This window comes from Balaenoptera borealis (assembly GCF_965194805.1).
Source record: "Balaenoptera borealis genome assembly, chromosome: 16".
Lineage (NCBI taxonomy): Eukaryota > Metazoa > Chordata > Mammalia > Artiodactyla > Balaenopteridae > Balaenoptera > Balaenoptera borealis.
Genome location: NC_138872.1, coordinates 34,932,557 through 34,951,144, shown reverse-complemented (window position 1 = coordinate 34,951,144; position 18,588 = coordinate 34,932,557). Strand labels below are relative to the sequence as shown.

General features: G+C 37.8%; 1 long non-coding RNA gene across 1 annotated transcript in view; it reads left to right on the top strand.

Moving 5' to 3' along the window:
* Window positions 1-3,301: 3,301 nt before the first annotated feature.
* LOC309612919 overlaps window positions 3,302-18,588 on the top strand; it is a 52,139-nt gene continuing 36,852 nt past the window's right edge. The window contains exon 1 of the long non-coding RNA XR_014235410.1: window positions 3,302-11,938. This is a non-coding gene — a long non-coding RNA (uncharacterized lncRNA). The remainder of the gene's footprint in view (window positions 11,939-18,588) is intronic.

The following is an 18,588-nucleotide window of genomic DNA, read 5'->3' as shown; positions in this document are numbered from 1 at the left end:
CATTGCCATCATCCACATTGGGCTTCTCATGCCTCTGAATCAACAGGCAAAAAAGGGAGTTCCTGTGTTGTGGTGATTGATCCAGATTACAATGGGATATTAGACTACCACTCTACAATGGAGGTAAGGAACAGTATGTACAAGAGATCCTTAAGTGTGACTATTAGTACTACCATGGAGAAGTACAAAATCCCAATCCAGGTAGGAGTACTATTGACCCAGACCCTTCAGGAATGGGACAAATAGACTCTTTTTGTCATCCCACCAGGTAAAGTATCACGACCTGCTGAGGTGCTTGCTGAAGGCAAAGGAAATAGAGAACTGGCAGTAGAAGAAGTTAGTTATAAATAATAGCTACAATCTCATGATCAATTATAGAAATGAGAACTATAATTATCATATTTTTTTGTTTGTTTTAAATATGTTTGTGTGTATGAATATAAGAAAACAACATCTTTGTTTTCTGCACTCTATTATTCCTTTATCAGTATCATAAGATGTATTGACTTAATATCATAGTATTTAAGTATTGTCAATTTTACATCATAATATTTAAGTTAACAGGATATCAAGGAGAAGAGTAAGCATCACTCAAAGACTTTATCTCTTCTACTGGGGAAGGGGTTAGCACTTTTTTGGTTGTATGTAGAATAGTTGAAATTAGCTGAAATTAGGACCATTTTGTTATCTTTATTTGGAGGTTACAGATGGTTTAAAGAGATGTGTAGGGGTGTCAAATTGACAAGGGGTAGAATTGTAATGATTAATTTTATGTGTCAACTTGACTGAGCCATGGGATGCCGAGACATTTGGTCAAACACCATTCTGGTGTATCTGTGAGGGTGTTTCTGGATGAGATAACATTTGAATCTGTCAACTTAGTAAATCAGATTACCCTCCCTAATGTGGATGGGCCTCTTCTAATCAGTTGAAGATCTGAAAAGAATAAAAATGCTCACCTTCCCTTGAGTAAGAGGGAACTCCTCCTGCCTGACTGCCTTCAAGCTGAGTCATTATTTTTTTTGTTGTTGTTTTTTTCTCTGCCATCAGACTTGAACTGAAACCTTGGCTCTTTCTGGGCCTCAAGCTACCTGGAATTTGGACTGGAACTATACTGTCAGCTCCCCTGGTTTTCAGCCTTTCAGACTTCGTCTAGAACTATACCATCAGCTCCCTTAGGTCTCCAGTTTGCTGCCTGCAGACCTTGGGACTTATCAGATTCCATAATTATGTGCACTAGTGCATTTTAATAAATCCTTCTTATTTAATACATATAAATTATACATATATGAAATCCTATTGGTTCTGTCTCTCTGGAGAACACTGACTAAAACAGACTAATTAGCTCTAAAATTGAATTAGATGGAGTTAAGTATTTTAGTAGCAGCTTTTGTAGAAGAGACTACAGTTTTAAAGAGTATTTGAGACTTTTTCTTCTGGAATTTTAAATAAGCTGATTTGAGTGGTAATTTGGTACCCCCACATATATAGGAGTTTGATAAGATTTCAAGGCTGCACTTGGTTTGTCTGGGAAGCCTGGGTACTAATCATGTTTCAAGAACAGAGATGAGGATATGGGTTGAGAAACATCATCCAACAAATAGATGAGTGCCAAATATGCATTAGTTTCTGAAGAGTCTACACTGAGGAAAACTCACTTCATGGGGCATACCACCTAGTAAGAAAGAAAGACATTCTAGACATAAGTGAACAAGTAAATTCCTAATCACAAATTCTGATACTATTTTAAGGGATGTAGTAAATTCTCCAAGAGTATGTATAATAGAAAAGCTTAACCTCTTCTAAAGGCTCAGAGGGAATTTCTTGAGGAATTGACACGTATAGTAAAATCTGAATGATGAGGAAGAGATATCCAAATGAAGAGGTGAAAAAAGATTATTCCAGAGCAAGAGGAAGTTTGTGGAAAAACCCTGAGGCAAAGCTAGAGGACAAAATGGTCATTTAGCCAACTTAAGGATGGATAACTGGAGCCTACAGAATGACTCCTGCAAAATAAATTTTTCAGATTTCCTTGCCAAATGGCTTTTGGCTATTATATCCTATTTGATACAAGAGCAGGTGATCAGAGGGCAGGAGAAAAGAGGAAACAAGTGTATTTCTACCATTTCCTCTATCTACTTGATTGCATCTCTCTCAGTAGCTGTGTACCCTGTATGGCTCCAGCTCTCACCTGACAGCCCCTCAGCCCATGGTCCCAAAAGGTAGGATGGTCTTGTCTTCCACCAGGTGGCCCTGACTCCCGGGTTCCTGCAACATAGTCTCTATGTGGAATGCTAGCCTTAAGTGTGGCCACTTCTTCTTGCTTTTGCTAATCTTCTGGAGAACTCAGTTCCCCTTTTGGCTTCTTAAACCTTCTACCCCCAGGGTAATCAAATGCCTGTATTAAAATATCTCTGTTAAAAATACCTAGAGTATTTTCTGTTGCCTGATAGACACAGCAAGTAAAGGGTAGAGTCAGGGTTTTATACCACACTGGTTCCACACATTGTGCTTTTAGTTATTATTTTATACCATCAAATGTCTAGTTGCCAAATATATAATTGCCTGGATAGAAACTAAAGTTGGCCAACAAAGTCAATATCTAATCATATAAAACTTCTATAAATGGGTTTGGGATTATAATGTATACACATAGCTGTACAACAAATACTTGAATTTGTTTTACATATACCTCAGTTTTATCTGATTGTTGAAACTTCAGGACTTGGTAAACTCATCACATTCTTTCAATGTGATAATATTTTTTAACAATGTTTATTAACATGCCAGAGATTATTCTAGGTATTTAGAATGCAGTGGAGAAAGAAAACTTCAAAGAACATACTTTTTAATAGCAAAAGACATACAATAGTCACAAAGAACATACTTTTTAATAGCAAAAGACACACAATAGTCACACAAATGCATATATGAGAAAACTAGATGTAAATCATTTATATGAAGAAGACAGGTTAGATTATAGGACAGAGAGTGGCTATAATACATTTAAATAACGTTTAAGAATACTATCATTATTATAAGAAAGACAGTGCCTTTCTCACTAGACAATGAATGACATTTAATTTTCAGGACAACAGCTGTTTCAGGAAGCCTATTTATTAGTTGCATCTTCAATTTACATATTTATCTCATGTATAAACATATATATGTATCTATATATACATATAATAATACATGTACACACATACATACATAGACACATATAAAATTTGCACAAGTTGTTGAATATTACTTATATAGTCTATACAATTGTTCAACTGTTTATTTACATATGTAGTTGTAATTATTTCTGCAAGTATTATAAATTCCAAGAGAAAACATACTTTTAAATATCTTTACTGGCAATACCTGGAAATACTACCAGAGGGTGATGTTTCTCCTAAAAGTAAGACCTTTTCCATTTTTTAAAAAAGGTATTAATTAATTGATTCTTTCAAAATTTAATGGTGCCCTTGTCTGCTAATTCTAACATCTGAATCAGTTCAGGGTTGGTTGGTTGATTTCCTCATAATATGTTGTATCTTCCTTGTTCTTTGCATGCCTGGTAGTAGTTGATAGGATATCAGACACTGTGAATTTTACCTTCTTGAGTGCTAAATAATTTTATATTTCTCTAAATACTCTTGAGTTTTGTTTAAGGATACAGTTAAATTACTTGAAAGCAGTTTAATTCTTCTGTGTCTTGTTTTTAAGATTTGTTAGGGGGTACTGAAACAGTGCTCAGTCTAGAGCTAATTATTCCCCATGACTGAGGTGAGTTCCTTCTCTGTACTCTACATGATGCCCATGAATCTTGAGGTTTTCTAGTCTGGCTGACGGGAGCAGGCATTTTTTATAATCCATTGAGAGTCCAGTTATACAGACCAGTGTCTAATCCTTTCAGGTGATTCTGTCCTCAGCCTCAAGTAGTTTCCTCACACACATGGAATGATCCAGGGGACTTCCAGGGGACCTTCTGCAGATCTCCACGTTCTCCCTCTGTGCAGCTCTCTTGTCTCTGATACTCTGTTCTGTCAATCTTAGATGTATTGTTCTCTGTAGACTCTCAGCGCTGTCTTCTCACAGTAAAGAGTCTGCTGGGATCTTCCTGAGCACCCCTCCTGCGCTGTGGTCTGGAAACCATCCCAAGGCAGTCATCTGGGGTCATGGAAAGGCTCATCTCTCAGGCATCATTGTCCTTCGTTGCCTCATGTCCAGGGTCTTGCACACTGTTTTTTCCTATATTTTTTCTGTTTTTCTCATGTTCCAGATGGGAGGGTAAACATCATATTTACCCTGTTATTTCATCTTGGCCAGAAGTGGAAGTCACTTCCTTTCTTTTAAACCAAAGATTCCTGATAACTTCTTTTGTTGTATCGTTCTTGATGTTCATTCATTCAAAATGTATGGAACAATTGCAATGAACCACAATAATGCTAAGAATATCAATTTGATTCTCTAACTCAACAAATTAAGCCCAGAAATGTTTAGACACAGAGGTAAGGAGGTAGATTTTTTTCCTATAGTTCAGTTCTCTTTTTTTTTGAGTATTCTAAATGATTATAAGAAATCTGAATATTTTATGTTAGACAAAAGTAATGATGACATTAAAGTTAAGGCTGCTCTAGAACAAAGACCATGTCATTTATTTCTTTAGTTTAGAATGGTGAAGTGGAACTATTGAACGTCATAGAGCAAAGCTTCTCAAAGTGTAACATACATGAATCATTTTCTTTTTTTTTTTTTTTTTTGTAAAATGCAAATTCTGGTTTAAGAGGTCTAGGGTGAGGTCAGACATGCTGCATTTGTAATAAACTCACAGAGCGTGCAAATACTTCTAGGAACTATATTTGATTTTGTGAATAAGAGTCACCTGTGGACTCTGTATAAAATTTTAGTAAAAAATAAGGATGGGATCCAGATTATAAAGACATTAAATCTAATGCTATTGATCTCTTTATAGCTGGGGGTTGTAAAGCCATGGAGCAGTGAGCTGTAAACAAGTGAGGCCTATATACTCTCTATCCATATATTTCAAGAGCCTGACACAGTGTGTTGGCTTATAGAAAGTTTTCAATAAATTTTTGTTGAAATGAACTAAATAGAACATTAAGGTAGTAAAGTTTCCTTGGAGAAATTTAATCCCATGATTCTTAATTTTGGGGGTCATATCTACCCTTGTAAAAATCTGCATAAAGCATGTGCTGTTAAGCACCAAATTTTTATCCATATGAATGCCTATGTGCACCTCTTAAAGTCCTTTCACAAGCCATCTAGGATTTTTAAACCTCTTAATTTTTATACACACTGACACTGTTAATGAACAGAACTCTTAAATTTTTGACCAAAATCCCAGGGCTGATCATTGGCAGAACTTTTATTATCTCCTGAGTCTGTTAACTTTCAATAACTTTTTTCCCCCTCCTCTATTACACTATACTTTTTTTCTAAAAGGAATACATTTTCCATTACCAACAAAGAAGATGGACTTCACTGTGTAAAACTAAATGAGTTGACCACTGGGAGTTGTAATTTTGTGTTGGGTTTACTGGCCTGGGAAACATCTACAGTGTAAGCATGTGCTTTTCCCTAGGGGAATTGCTTCAGCACAACCAGGACCACCTGCTCTAAATGCTTCCTTGACCAGCTCTCAATACCAAAGGGGATGGAAATGTTAATGTGAAGTTGTCTTCAAGCAAAAGAAGGTGGGGAGTTTATACTTTTATCCAGATGACTTTAGCACATAGATTTTTTGCCGTCATCAAAAGAACTGAAGCCATTCTCTCTCTCTCCTTCCCAGTGGGAGCTACGCAGTTATAGCAACAGCCTGTGTGCCAAAAATGGACACTAGACATTGTGTCCCATCAGCTTATGGATGATTGGTATGTGACAATATTTTGAAAACACCTTTAGGTGTAGAATCTGACATAAATGGACTTGCCGAGATTCAGTAGTGTTTGGGGAGCAACGCTGAAAATAAGACAAATTTAGAAACAAACAACCTTGGAAGTGCCAACAAGAGGCAACCCCAGGAGGAATCTTAGAGAGGCTGCTTTCTTGTGTGTGGCAGGAGGAGGTAATGTTTCAGGATTTTTCCTAACAACAAAATACAGGAAGAATATCCCTGGGAGTTTTTTGTGAACTTGTAAAAGCTAGACCACTGTGCTGACAATTTGGAACAAAAACCCCACAATGCCCTGGAGTAAAAGTGCATGTGAGAATATCTAGAAACAGAAAGCTTCCATGTTTCATGTTCCAACATTGCTTCCATGTTGATCTCCTTAATGACTTTTAAAAGGTGAGGTCTGTTTCAGTACCACCAAGGCATGCAGGCCACTCAACAATTTGTCACTCATTTATTAAGATGTCGATTTGATTCTTACTCATTTATTTAAGAGCTTCCCAGTTTAATCTATTGATTTGTTTAAGCTTTTCTTGCTAGTCTTGAACTGGGTAGTCGGAATAACTCTTAACATTTAACTAGAGTCATTAAAAGTAAATAGACATTTGAGGATAGTGTAATTGGTTGTGAAGGCATTTCCAAGGTGAAAAGGCCAAAGGTGGCAAAGCAAGTCCGTGTGGGCATGTTGTCTTTGAGACCTGACTTACTCAGCAGTTCTCCAAAACGACTAAAGACTTCCTATGGCTTCAGGCACTAATTTGTCCAAAGACTGTTGTAAGACTTTGGCTAAAGAAAACCAGAAAGCCTATGAAAACATGGCTTACTAATAACACATAGCAGCTGTTCACTCCCTGTTAAAAAGTAGAGAATGACGTGTTTTGGAACAGATTAAGTACTCTGATGAGTATGTTTTTAGGACTGTATCGAGTCTTAACAACATAAGTCCTGTTCATTTTAATTGGGGTTGCGTAGTTTAAACTTGTCTCAGAACCCAGCTTTTTGCTGTTGATACATCATGTTTGGTATATCACTCTCTGGAATTAGGTTATTGCCAGACTTGTATTATGTTTTTGGTCATTGTGATCCTTATGATTTTCTAACTCATGTAACTCAAGTAGGAAGATATCTTTATTTCTCCTGTTAAACTATATTTTCTTTGAAGACAATTTATTACTCATCTTTGCCTTACCTGGAGCGATACTCCTCAAATAGTTGCATGCATTAAAGCATGTACAAGAATCACCTAAAATGTTTGTTAAATCACAGATCAGTTGAATGCCACTCCTAAGAGATTGTAATTCTGTTGATCTGGAGTGAAGCCCAAGAATCTGCATCTCTAATGACCACCTTGCTGCCAATTCTGGGACTACACTATGGATAACACTGCCCTGGAGTCTTGGTCACAGCCCTATCCAACTCAAAGACCCCTATTTAAATCAGAGATGTTATAACTATAGTGTATTTACTATACTGAAATGAAATTCATAGCTAATATAAACCTCTCACACACTTATTTTTAACTCAATATAATGTTCTAATTATAATGTAAAGATAAATTGTAAAAGAAATTAAGAAGAAAATCCTTTATGATATAATAAGCATGTTGACATATAAATGCTTGGGTCACGTTGAATGTCAGTCACAGATTCGAAGGTGTTGTGTTACCACCCAGCTATGATGCCTTCTGTGATGTGATTTTCCTGAAATTATGATTCTTGGTAGAGTACCAAATAAAACAAAGGGTATATTCCCTCAGTGTGTATGGTAGTTGCTATTAAAACAGTGTAAAAAAGATACTTTGCATTTATATATAAAATGGAGTTAAGTTTTAGGCTTCGGTTTTTCTAAGCACATTTTTCTCTGCACAACCATCAGGAGAGACCCAAGATATCACTTCATTGTGTGAGACTATACAGCACATTGCAGGACTTCTGCAATTCCAGGTCCCCACCCACTAAACACCAGTGGTGCAACCCAAGCATTGTGACAACTCAAATGCCCTCCAAATTTCCCTAATGGCTAAACCGGACACATTTGAAATAGAATATCATACAAAATGCCTTGACGATAGTAGGTAATTGATTATTTATTTAGATTGAAGAGAAATACTCTCCCACGCCGAGTGGAGATTGGTAATTGAACCCTTTTTTCTTGAATGTACTGTGTCAAGTGACTGTTTTCTGTTTTGTTTTGTTTTTTAAGATAAAAACCCAACAATAATGATCAATCACATTTTTCTTTACCCTAGCTATTTTTTAAAAACAGGTTATTGGATATCTTCATCCTTGTACATTTACATCATCAGCTGACACAAACGAGCAGACTTTTGGTCATATTCAGCAACTGAGATGGGAAAATGTCATGACTCCAGTTGCATGCAGCTGTGGTCCATAACTAGGGTGACAGTGTGCCCTGTTCTGCCTCTGACAGCTCCGGCTCACACCTGTGGTTCTGGTGTAATTACAAATAATTACATTCATTCTCAAAAGGGTCTCTATTTAGATGATAAACTATATTGTCACCATAGTTATACCTCTCTAACAATTCCAGATGCTGAAAAGCTTGTCTTTTTTTCCTGTGTAATGTAAGAAAAAGTTTCCAAATGCAAACAACATAGCAAATTTGTCTGCAATAAAACAAGGTTGGACAATCATTGGTGTTCTGAGATTTTGGTCCTATGTTGTATGTAATAGTCATTTACTATTAACTGAGTAGCTTAGGGTATTTTGTTATATTTGAAACACAACACTCAACAATTTCTTATGTTGTTTCTGTATTTTCATGACTTTCTGTTATTATGACTGTATATAGTAGTATCTCTCTCAGAACATTGAATGCATGCCATTTTCTTCCTCTGAAATTTCATGGCTAAGCTGAGATTCACTAAGAGAAGAAAACATGTTATGGATTTTCTTTATTCCAAAGCTTTGAGAATAGCAGTTCATATCCAACTAAAGGATTCAACCTGATCTCGGAAGGAAACCAGGATCCTAATCTAGTGGTTTCAACATCAGTCTTGTGGCCCTAAGACTTGTTTCTGGGGTAAGCCTGGGAACCCACAAATCTCCTAAGTGCAACCTTTCTCTGATTGCCTTGATCCATAATTGAATTTCTACCTTGGTTTCCTGAGTCTGCTCCAACTATTCCTACTGAATCTCAGCATTTTGGTGAGAGCTCAAATATACTGCACTATCTCTTCTCCTTTCCTCTTGAACATGGTCCTTATTCTTGTCCCCATACACCACCTCCAGACTTTCCATGGCTTAATTCTATGTAGCTATCCCAATAACAGTAGCTGTCAGAAAAAAAAAAAAAAAAAAAAAAAAGACAAAGAGAAGCAATTGCCTTAGGTTCAAATAGTTTACTTAATTGTGATCTTGGGTCAGCTCTTATTTTTTTCATTTTTCTCAAAGTAACCTATAGATAGTTATTACTCTCTGAGATAAGAATCAAATGACACAAATTTGTAAAATGCCTAGAACTCAGTGGTGTTCAAAGGGGCAGATCCTGGAACACAAGCTGTGTATAAGAGTAGCGGGAACCATATCCCCTCTGACAGAGGTAAAGACTGAATTTACATGCTGTTCTATAGACTTCAAAGGTTATAGTCAGAATTTGAATCCTTTGGAACCTGGAGTTAATGTGGCATTTAAGAATTTGTTTTGCTTCCAATTTTCATATATCATCAAGATGGAGGAGTCCAATAAACATTTACAATTCTTGGAGATAAACTGGAAGAGTATAAGAACACTCTAACCTTGTATATCCAAGAAGGACCATAAGGGTAGATACAGAAAAAAAAGAACAAAAACTAGTTGGTGATCTCAGATCACCACATCCTACATTCCATTAAAGCTCATATCTCCCAAAGAGGAGGGAAAGAAACCCTGGGTGACCAAGCAAGCATGGCAAGCATAGCACAAAGTCATTTTTTTCCAGATAGTAGCCTGTTCCCACTGCCTCCTTGGGACATAGTTAATGCTCCATATGCAGGGCACATAGCAAACATTCATTAGGAGCAGAAATATTAATATCAGTACTAACAGTTTATTCATTAAAGATAAGTGAATCCTCTAGGTTCAAATTTTAGGGCAATCCTTACTACAGAGCTGGAGCTGAGAAAAGAGTTTCACAGCATTACTAAAAAGAAAAATCAGGTTTTCATTATACAAGCACTAAGTCCAACACCTTTCCAGTAAAAAGACACTTCAGGTGATTGCTATCCAATAGAAATTTCTACTATGATGAAAATGTTCCATATCTGTGCTCTCCTATATGGTAGCCACTAGCCACACGTGGCTATTGACCACTTGAAATGTGGCTAATGTAGATGAGGACTTGAATTTTTAATTTTAATGAACTCAAATTTAAATTTAAATAGTCACAGATAGCTAACGAATAGGATATTGACTAGCCCAACTTTAGAGCGATCATATCGAGCAGCAGATACTTGCTAACAACATCCATCCCCTCCTTCCTGCATAATCATTAGGTTGTATATTGCACTTTTATTGTAACCCTCTCTTTGTTTTCTGCATGCAAAGCTGCTACAGTCATTCATTTTAATCAGGTTTCTCCTGCAGAAATTCATTGGAGTGATTAGCAGCACAAAATGGAACTTACCTTGATTCTCATAGCCATTGCAAGATTAGTCCCCTTTGGACAACAAACTCAACTGAAGACCTATTTGTGCTAGTCTTCTGTTAGTGATTTAAATGAGAACTGTGGATGCTTGATATATTGGCACTCTAAAGGGATGGAAACACTGTGTCCAGGGGCTTCCTGCCAGGGTTACGTGCAGGTCACTGTAACCCAGCCAGAAAGCACTAGATACCATGGTACATAGCCTGAATCCTGAATGAAGATACAGTTTAAAAAATTGCCAGTCTTCTGATGATAGAGAATTCTTCTAGGGCTCAGTGACAAAGTTTATGTTTCTTGGACCACATAAACAGCAAATGAGTTCCTTAACTTTGATAAAGAACTTCCTTTGCTAAACCAACGAAACTCTCATGTTCTGTTCGAAGAGGTCTAGTTAATAAGCAGTGGATGGTAATACAAACGTTCTGGAAATATTGATCCTCTAGCAGGCCCTGTCAATGATAACAATACCTCTTATTCTCAGCATACTGGTAAAACCCATTTTAAAGCCCTTTGCCAAAAATCAAGCACAGCTTACCTGTTTGAAAAACAAGATGATTCTATTGTCGTCAAAATGGTTTCTTAATTAATTTATATACTTATTTTGATAGTTATTTATGCCTTCTCTCTACATCCCTACATGATATTTTATTGTAACTTGAAATATTTGTAGTGTTTAGGTAGGAAAATCCACTGAATCTATAGGTTTACTTAATTGAATGGAAAATGGTTGAGAACTTCAGAGGAAAGAATAATGAAGATGAGAAATAGAGTATTTCAGATAAAATAAAATAAAATAAATTATAGCACCCTTATTTCTAAACACACACTTGTAACATGGGTTAACATTGCATATTCTATATTCTTTTTAGTTTCCTACAAAGAAATCAAATAAATTGAAATATCAAGTAGATTTTTTTTTTTAAATGAGTAACTGGAATCTGTATTACAGCATTTAGTAAATATTTCAGCTATGTGGTAACTATCCCTAATTGCTAAGAGAAACTGAAAATTTGTTGTAGGTTATGAGACATGTAACAATTATATTTCAGTCACCACACTGGATATTCTCAAACTCTGAGATCCCTGTAGTAGATTAGATTATTATTCAACAAGTATTCACTCCCACCTCACCCACGTTCAGGGGAAGAATGTACTGGCCCACTCCACTGATTTTGGGCTTGACTGGCTCTAACCAATGGAATGTGAGTGAAAGTAACATTGTGCCACGTCTGAACCTATGTGTTCAGAAACATCACGTTTCCACTTCTGATTCCCCCAGAGAAAAGTATGTGTCAACTTGCCAGAATGAGGTATGTGGAAGAGACCTGTTGACTGAAACCCACCTTCCCAGCTGAGCCCAGATCTGCTGAACCACACTGGACCTGCCATTCTGTGAGTGGGAAAATATGTTTATTGCTGTATAACATCGGGATTTTTTGGTTGTTTTTCTTATGGCAATAATTGCCTGATACATTCAGGATGAGTCACATTTTAAAAAATAATACCTTTTTCTAGTACAGTTGACCCTTGAACTACACAGGGGTTAGGGGCACCAACACTCTGTGCAGTGGAAAATCCACTTATAACTTATAGTTACCCCTCCTTATTAGTGGTTCTGCATAAGGGATTCACCAATCAGAGATTATGTAATACTGTGGCATTTGTTGAAAAAAATCCACAAACAAATGGACCAGCACAGTTCAAATCCATGTTGTTCAAGGTTCAACTGTCTAGGCACTGCCCCAGCATCTGTACTCTTTCTTCACTTTTATCTTCTCACACTTTTCATCTCTTCTTCTGAAGCCGCTAGAGACTAGCAAAGGATGCTCTAGCTGCTTGTAACTCAAAGTACAGCCTGGCTGTTTTACCATCTCTTTGGAGCTTCTCAGAAATGCAAATCCTTGGGTCCCACCCCAGACCAACTGAATCATCTCGGGGGATAAGAAACCAGAAATCCCTGTTTTAATGGTTCTTTGGGTTATTCTCTACACACATTAAGGTGGCCACTGTTTGCCCAGGACTGCTTCAGTTTCAGCACTGAAAATCACTCTTCCTGGGAAACCCCCCAGAAGGTTGGTCACATTGAAATCTACATCCTCAATGTAGATTTCTACAGTACTGGGAAGGCATAGTTCTCCTAAAATCCTTTTTCTGAAAATAATTCATGTCTTTGGTGATGGCCAAACAGAGATTTCCCTTGCTAAGTCACAAATTTCCACAGGAAGTTAATTTGTTGAGCCTTTCCAAGTGGAGTGTATTTTCTCATGATGAAGGACAGCCTTCTCAGATGGAAGAGAGCAAGGATTCCCAAGTTCCTCATCTATTCTCTGTGTCTAAAGTATAAATAAATATTTTTCAGGTCCTTACCTGTGAGCCAGTCTTTGCAGTGTGCATTAGAATAGAGGCTTGGAGACACTGTGGGGTTAGACAAGGGGGCAAGGAAACAGATAATGCTAAATGTGTATTTCTAAGACTTAATAGTTTCCTGTAACAGGTCTTCCTTCTCCAACATGACTTTCCTCTTCTTCAGAGAGAGAACGGGACCCCTTTATCCCAATTTCCTTAGGCAGCTATAGCATTAGCTTATGTGTGCTCTATGGTACATTGGGAATGTGATTCCCTGTGTAGATTAATGTAGGTTAAGACTTGTGATTTCAGGGATCTCTATTCTCGTTAGCTTGAGTTATATCCCATCAGACTGTGGGGCCCAAAGCAACCTAACCATCTTTGGATAGAATCCAGCCAAGAGTTCACCCAGTGCCCTGAAGTTCTGCACATGTGCAGGAGCCACAGGAAGCCCCTGGATCAAAGAGAGTGGAGAGAGCCTCGACGGGGCTGCAGGAACATCGTGTAATTTACCCAAACCATCTGCAAGTGACATAAATACCAGCCGCTTAGAACACCTGCACCATATGACTCAGCACCAAGTTGGGAAGCCAGCAGGGGGTTGAAATAAAAGAAAACAAAAACTTCAGTGACTGGAGCAAAACAAATCATCGCATTTTGGCACCAGCTGCACTGGAAAGGAAAAAAAAAGAAAGAAAGAAAATGAGTTGGCAATTTTTAGTCAACTTCCAGTCAAAGGGATCTGCCAGCTGGACATGTCAAAGTTTATGATGGGGGTGGGGGCAAAGGAGGAGGGTTTAAAAAAAAACCTCTAAGAAATATCAAGTTCCAGAAACCTCCAACAATAGTTTCAGGGTCCTAGGTTTCTAGGTAAAGAGCAGCTTCTTTTGAACTTAAGGGGAAGTATGATGATTATGACCTAGAAGGGATGGAGAAAGAGGGGCCTTTTTGATAGAGTGAACAGAGTGTGAGCAGGTGTGGACCTTGGGTGCACCATGCCAGAGTGAGCTCTCCCACGAAGTCCTGTTGGGCCACTGCCTGTCAACTCGTTTGTTTAGACATAATGCCTCACAAACTCTCAGAAGAATCCCCCTGCCCCCCCCAGACATCATGAAGAAGGCCAGTCACACAATTTCAAGACTTGAATGTACCTTCACTAGGAAAAGAAAAACCTGATTGCCTGTGAGCTGTTCTAGTGAGACAGCTTCTGGAATTTCAATTACTCTGGGGTGCCTACTGTTTATAGCATTGACCTTCTATTTTCTCCGGTAGGGAGGAGGATATGATGAATGGTAGGCCCACCACTTTCTGCCTCATCCACCAGATGAATGGTCACAGATATTCTTAGCATCTCAAGTGGCCCAGGTAGTCCCTACGGCCTGATTTCCTTGGCCGATTTCCCTTCCTTATCTGGGAATTTTGACCCTCCTGCTTTCCAACTAATTTTATCACATTATCTCTTTTTTGTTCAACACTGTACTCTCAGAAAAAGGTTGCAAAATCTCAGGCTGTTGGGATAGAAAGTCTCAATTAACCTCTAACCTTGTTTCAGTACCCATGGCTTGGGTTATTCCTTACACCTAATCGTGGGCCCATTAACAGGTTGTCCAAAAACAAAACAAAACAAAAAAACCCTGTTTTGACCATGCTGTAATTGCTGCTAAGTGACACTTAACAATGGTTCCCTTATACCACTGCTAAATGGGCAGGGTGGGCCACTCAGGCGCATGGCTAAATCCTGGGTGGTGAGATTTATTTGTGCTAAGGGCTTCACTGTATCTCTTTAAGCGCTTCATCCAGCAACTCCTTTGATTGAAGGGTAGTCATTTTTTGGGTTGCCATAACTGACAACATGGCACAAAGCACGAAGGACAACTCCCACAGAGGACTACGAAAGCCTTCCTCCCCTCCTGCTGCAAATATAATTAGTTTATGTTAGTGGATAAGGTCAGAGGTTGTGAAAGGGTAGCCCAGTCTTTGTTTTTAGGCAAGATAGTGGAATAATTGCTTGATGCTCAGATCTGCAGGTGCTGTAAGGAGCTCATTTGGGCTTGGCAGCCTGCAGGGAAAGCTCATTTCCTCTGGAAAACCACAGAATTCCTTGTGACAGAGTCTATTTGCTGTGACAAGGGTGATTATCCATTTATGCCCCGAGGACAATACCTGCCACACTCTGCCCTTACCTTACTCTCATTTTCACACACTGCAGGCATTGAGCTTCCATCCCCTCTTTTCTTATGAGAACCGTCAGGGCATGAGCACACAGACCAACCTGGCTGATCCTATGTTAGGAAATGCCCTGGGTGTCTTAAGACATAGAGGGATAGGGGGAAAAAAAGCCCGTGGGGTAGTTTATTCAATATAAAGAAGACAAGAAAGAAAGGAAGAATGAAAGAAAGAATGAAAGAAAGAAAGAAAGAAAGGAAGGAAGGAAGGAAGGAAGGAAGGAAGGAAGGAAGGAAGAAAGAAAGAAAGAAAGAAAGAAAGAAAGAAAGAAAGAAAGAAAGAAAGAAAGGAAGGAAGGAAGGAAGAAAGGAAGAAAGAAAGAAAGGAAAGAGGGAGCGAGGGAGAAAAGAAAAAAGATACTGTCATGAGTCACTGAGTTAACTGTCACATTAGGTCTAAGTGGAAAAATTAGGGGTGAAGAATGAGAAGATTCTCAAAAACACTTTTGCTTAAAATAAACTGCATTTCCCCCCATGTTCATCATTCTCTTTTTGTTTTCCTTACCTGTCTCAAGAAATAGTAACAGATCATAGTGAGATACCTAATTAATCTGGATCACAAAATCTTTAGAAACCAAGGAAAGTGCTCTGTACTTACTCTCCAGTGGACTCACTTTGGTTGTAAGAAAGTCCTTTTTCAGTTAATCTGTGAAAATTCTGCATATTTGATGAGGTTATGCTTTTAGCCATCTGTCCAAGAAGCAAAGGAAAGTGATTCTACAGCCAGTGTAGGTTCTCTTGTACCTGCTAGTTGTATGAATTTGGACAAGACATTCAACTTTTTTGTTTATTATACAGTTGAGTTTCTTCAACAGTATAATGAGGCTAATAATGTTGTATTGTATTTCTTACAAAACTGATTTAAGATTCAAATAGTGTGTTTTGGGGTTACCCTTCTCATTCAACACACAGCTTAATTGTATAAATCTAATGTGGATTTTGCTTTTAGTCTTCTTCAAATCTCTGTTGCTGGTGGCTTAGGCTAAGGGCATCTCTATGGTGGAAAATCTAGACCCTGGAGGTTTCTATGAAGGTCCTGAAACTATTTGCTAGCCTGACATGTCTTTAGCTTCTGTAAAAATTATTTAGATGGTGGGATTTGGATTAAAGCAGAATTTTACACATATGTATAAATGAGATGAAATCGACACTGAGTGCAACACCTGAATTAACCATATCTTGACAGCAATACAGGTCACACGACTAATCTAGACAGGTTTGTAGCCTTGTGGAGGCACTCAAAAAATAAAGAACACAGTCTTTGATATTTTAAGAAGTTGTGCCTTTAATGTGTTTTGACGCCTGTTTTTGGGAGGGGTTATATGCCTGAAGAAATACTGGTTATGCAGAGTGAGTCAGAAATCTAACTAAATGTGATGAAAAAGATTTTGAGCCTCTTTATCCCCAGTAAGTCAAAATCTTTGTACCTAGAGAAAAGTTTTTTTAAAAGTTAAGGAAAGAAAGGAAAGGAAAAGAAAAACTAAATACAGAAGGAAAGAAGAAAACAAGGGAGGGAAGGAGGGAGGAAGGAAAAAAGGGGGGAAAAGGAAGGGAATTTGTGGGTTATACCCAATTATCAACAAGAATAAATGTTAATACACTTGAACTCCAGAAAGAGACCATAAAGACTTATGAATGATTAGATTAACAAAAATAAATCAATGAACAAAGAATCAAAACTATTGATGAGGGTCTCATTTTTGACCAGCTTCTATCAGACTCTGTAAGATAATACAACAAATACCCTTCCTTAATACCTCATTGTCTGATTGAACAGTCAGTTTTGAAATCATATTCAAGAATGCAGATACAAAAGGAGAAATGATAGAAGCTAATAATGAGTGCCTTAGGGTCTTGGATGGGAAAGTAGGCTGGAATGATCACCTGCAGAATCAAGGACATGGGACCTGAACCTCAGAGGAAGGTTAAGATGTAGGATCTGGATCACAGGACATCATAGGGAGAAGATGGGGAAGGGCATGGAGAAGGAGCAAGACCATGTGGTGGTAGATGAATTGCACCAATAGTCCACTCTTCATGCTATCTTGTAACCATGACTTTTGTCCTGCAATGTGCAGTGTCTCCTACTCTGGGTACAATGTTCTTTCTGCTCTATACCCTGATTCTTGCTTTGGCCAGTTGTTAGCAAACATGCCATCAACAGAGGCTGTAAAAATATACTAGAACTACAGAAAAGTCCTTGAATGTGTCTTTTTTAAAATCTTGCTCTTCTACCTTTTTCATGAGAAAATGCTCAGATTAGGTTTTGAGAACATGAGAAACAAAGGCAGAGAAGAATTGTCCCTGTTTTCCCACTGGAGTTCCTCCTTGATAAGTTGACAATCAATGTATCCCAAACATAGGAGAGAGCCTAGATAAGATCAGAAGAGCCCCCTAATTCAACCACAGCAGACAGCAGGCACAGGAATGGACCAATTCAAGAAAATAGGAACCTCCCAGCCAACTTATAAACTCATGATATAAATATGCTTATATTTTGAGCCAATGCATTTTGAGGTGATTTATTACACAACATTATTATGTCAATAAGTAACTGATACACATTCCATGCTTTAAATTGTGCATTTAATAATATAGGCTCCAATTTGGAGACCGATTCTTCCATTCTTTATGCTATAGGTGTTCGGAAATCATCTTTTGTAGAGGAGTAGGTATTAGTGTGGAGAGGAAGGAAGCTCAAAGAGTCATGTTTGTTTACACAAGAGTCATAGAATTGAGAAAAGTAATCATCGTCATTTTATTCACAACTACAATAGTGTTTCTGAAATAGCTAGAAACTAAGGAAAAATGTTGCACTCAATTGAATTCTCTCAATTAGGTGCCTCAAGTAACCACATTTCATGAAATTAAAAAAGACATTTGAAATATTAACAATTCACTTTTTGGTACTGTATATTTTTGTTTTGAAAGGCAATCGATATTTATTCTTTTTAAAAACTTTTTAATTATGAAATATATATCATTCATATACAACATAATATGATTTTTGAAAATAATAAAAAATACTTACCACCCAGATTATGGAAGAAAAGATTACCAGTAACTTTTAAGATCACCACTCAAAGATCCTCTCCACACATAACCCCATCTGCCTTTGCCTCTCCCCAGAAATAACCACCAATCTGTATTTTGTGTTCATCCATACTTTTTCTTTAAGACTTTTAGCCTTATGACTCTCAAATATTTAGGACCAACTATGAACTCTCCTGTCTGCAAGGTCATATTTCCAAATACATATTACTCCATATATGTACACTTCATGCTCAGTAGCCTGCTGTCACCTCAGAAATAATATGTCTAAAAACAGACTTACCACTGACCCCCAAACCAGCTTCCTTTCCAAAATGTTCGAGGTCTGCCAATGCCCACACCCTGTCCCACAAGCCCAAGCCAAGTGGTCATGAGGTTCAACAAGGGATAAAGCATAAATAGGTTGGCACAAGTCCTTTC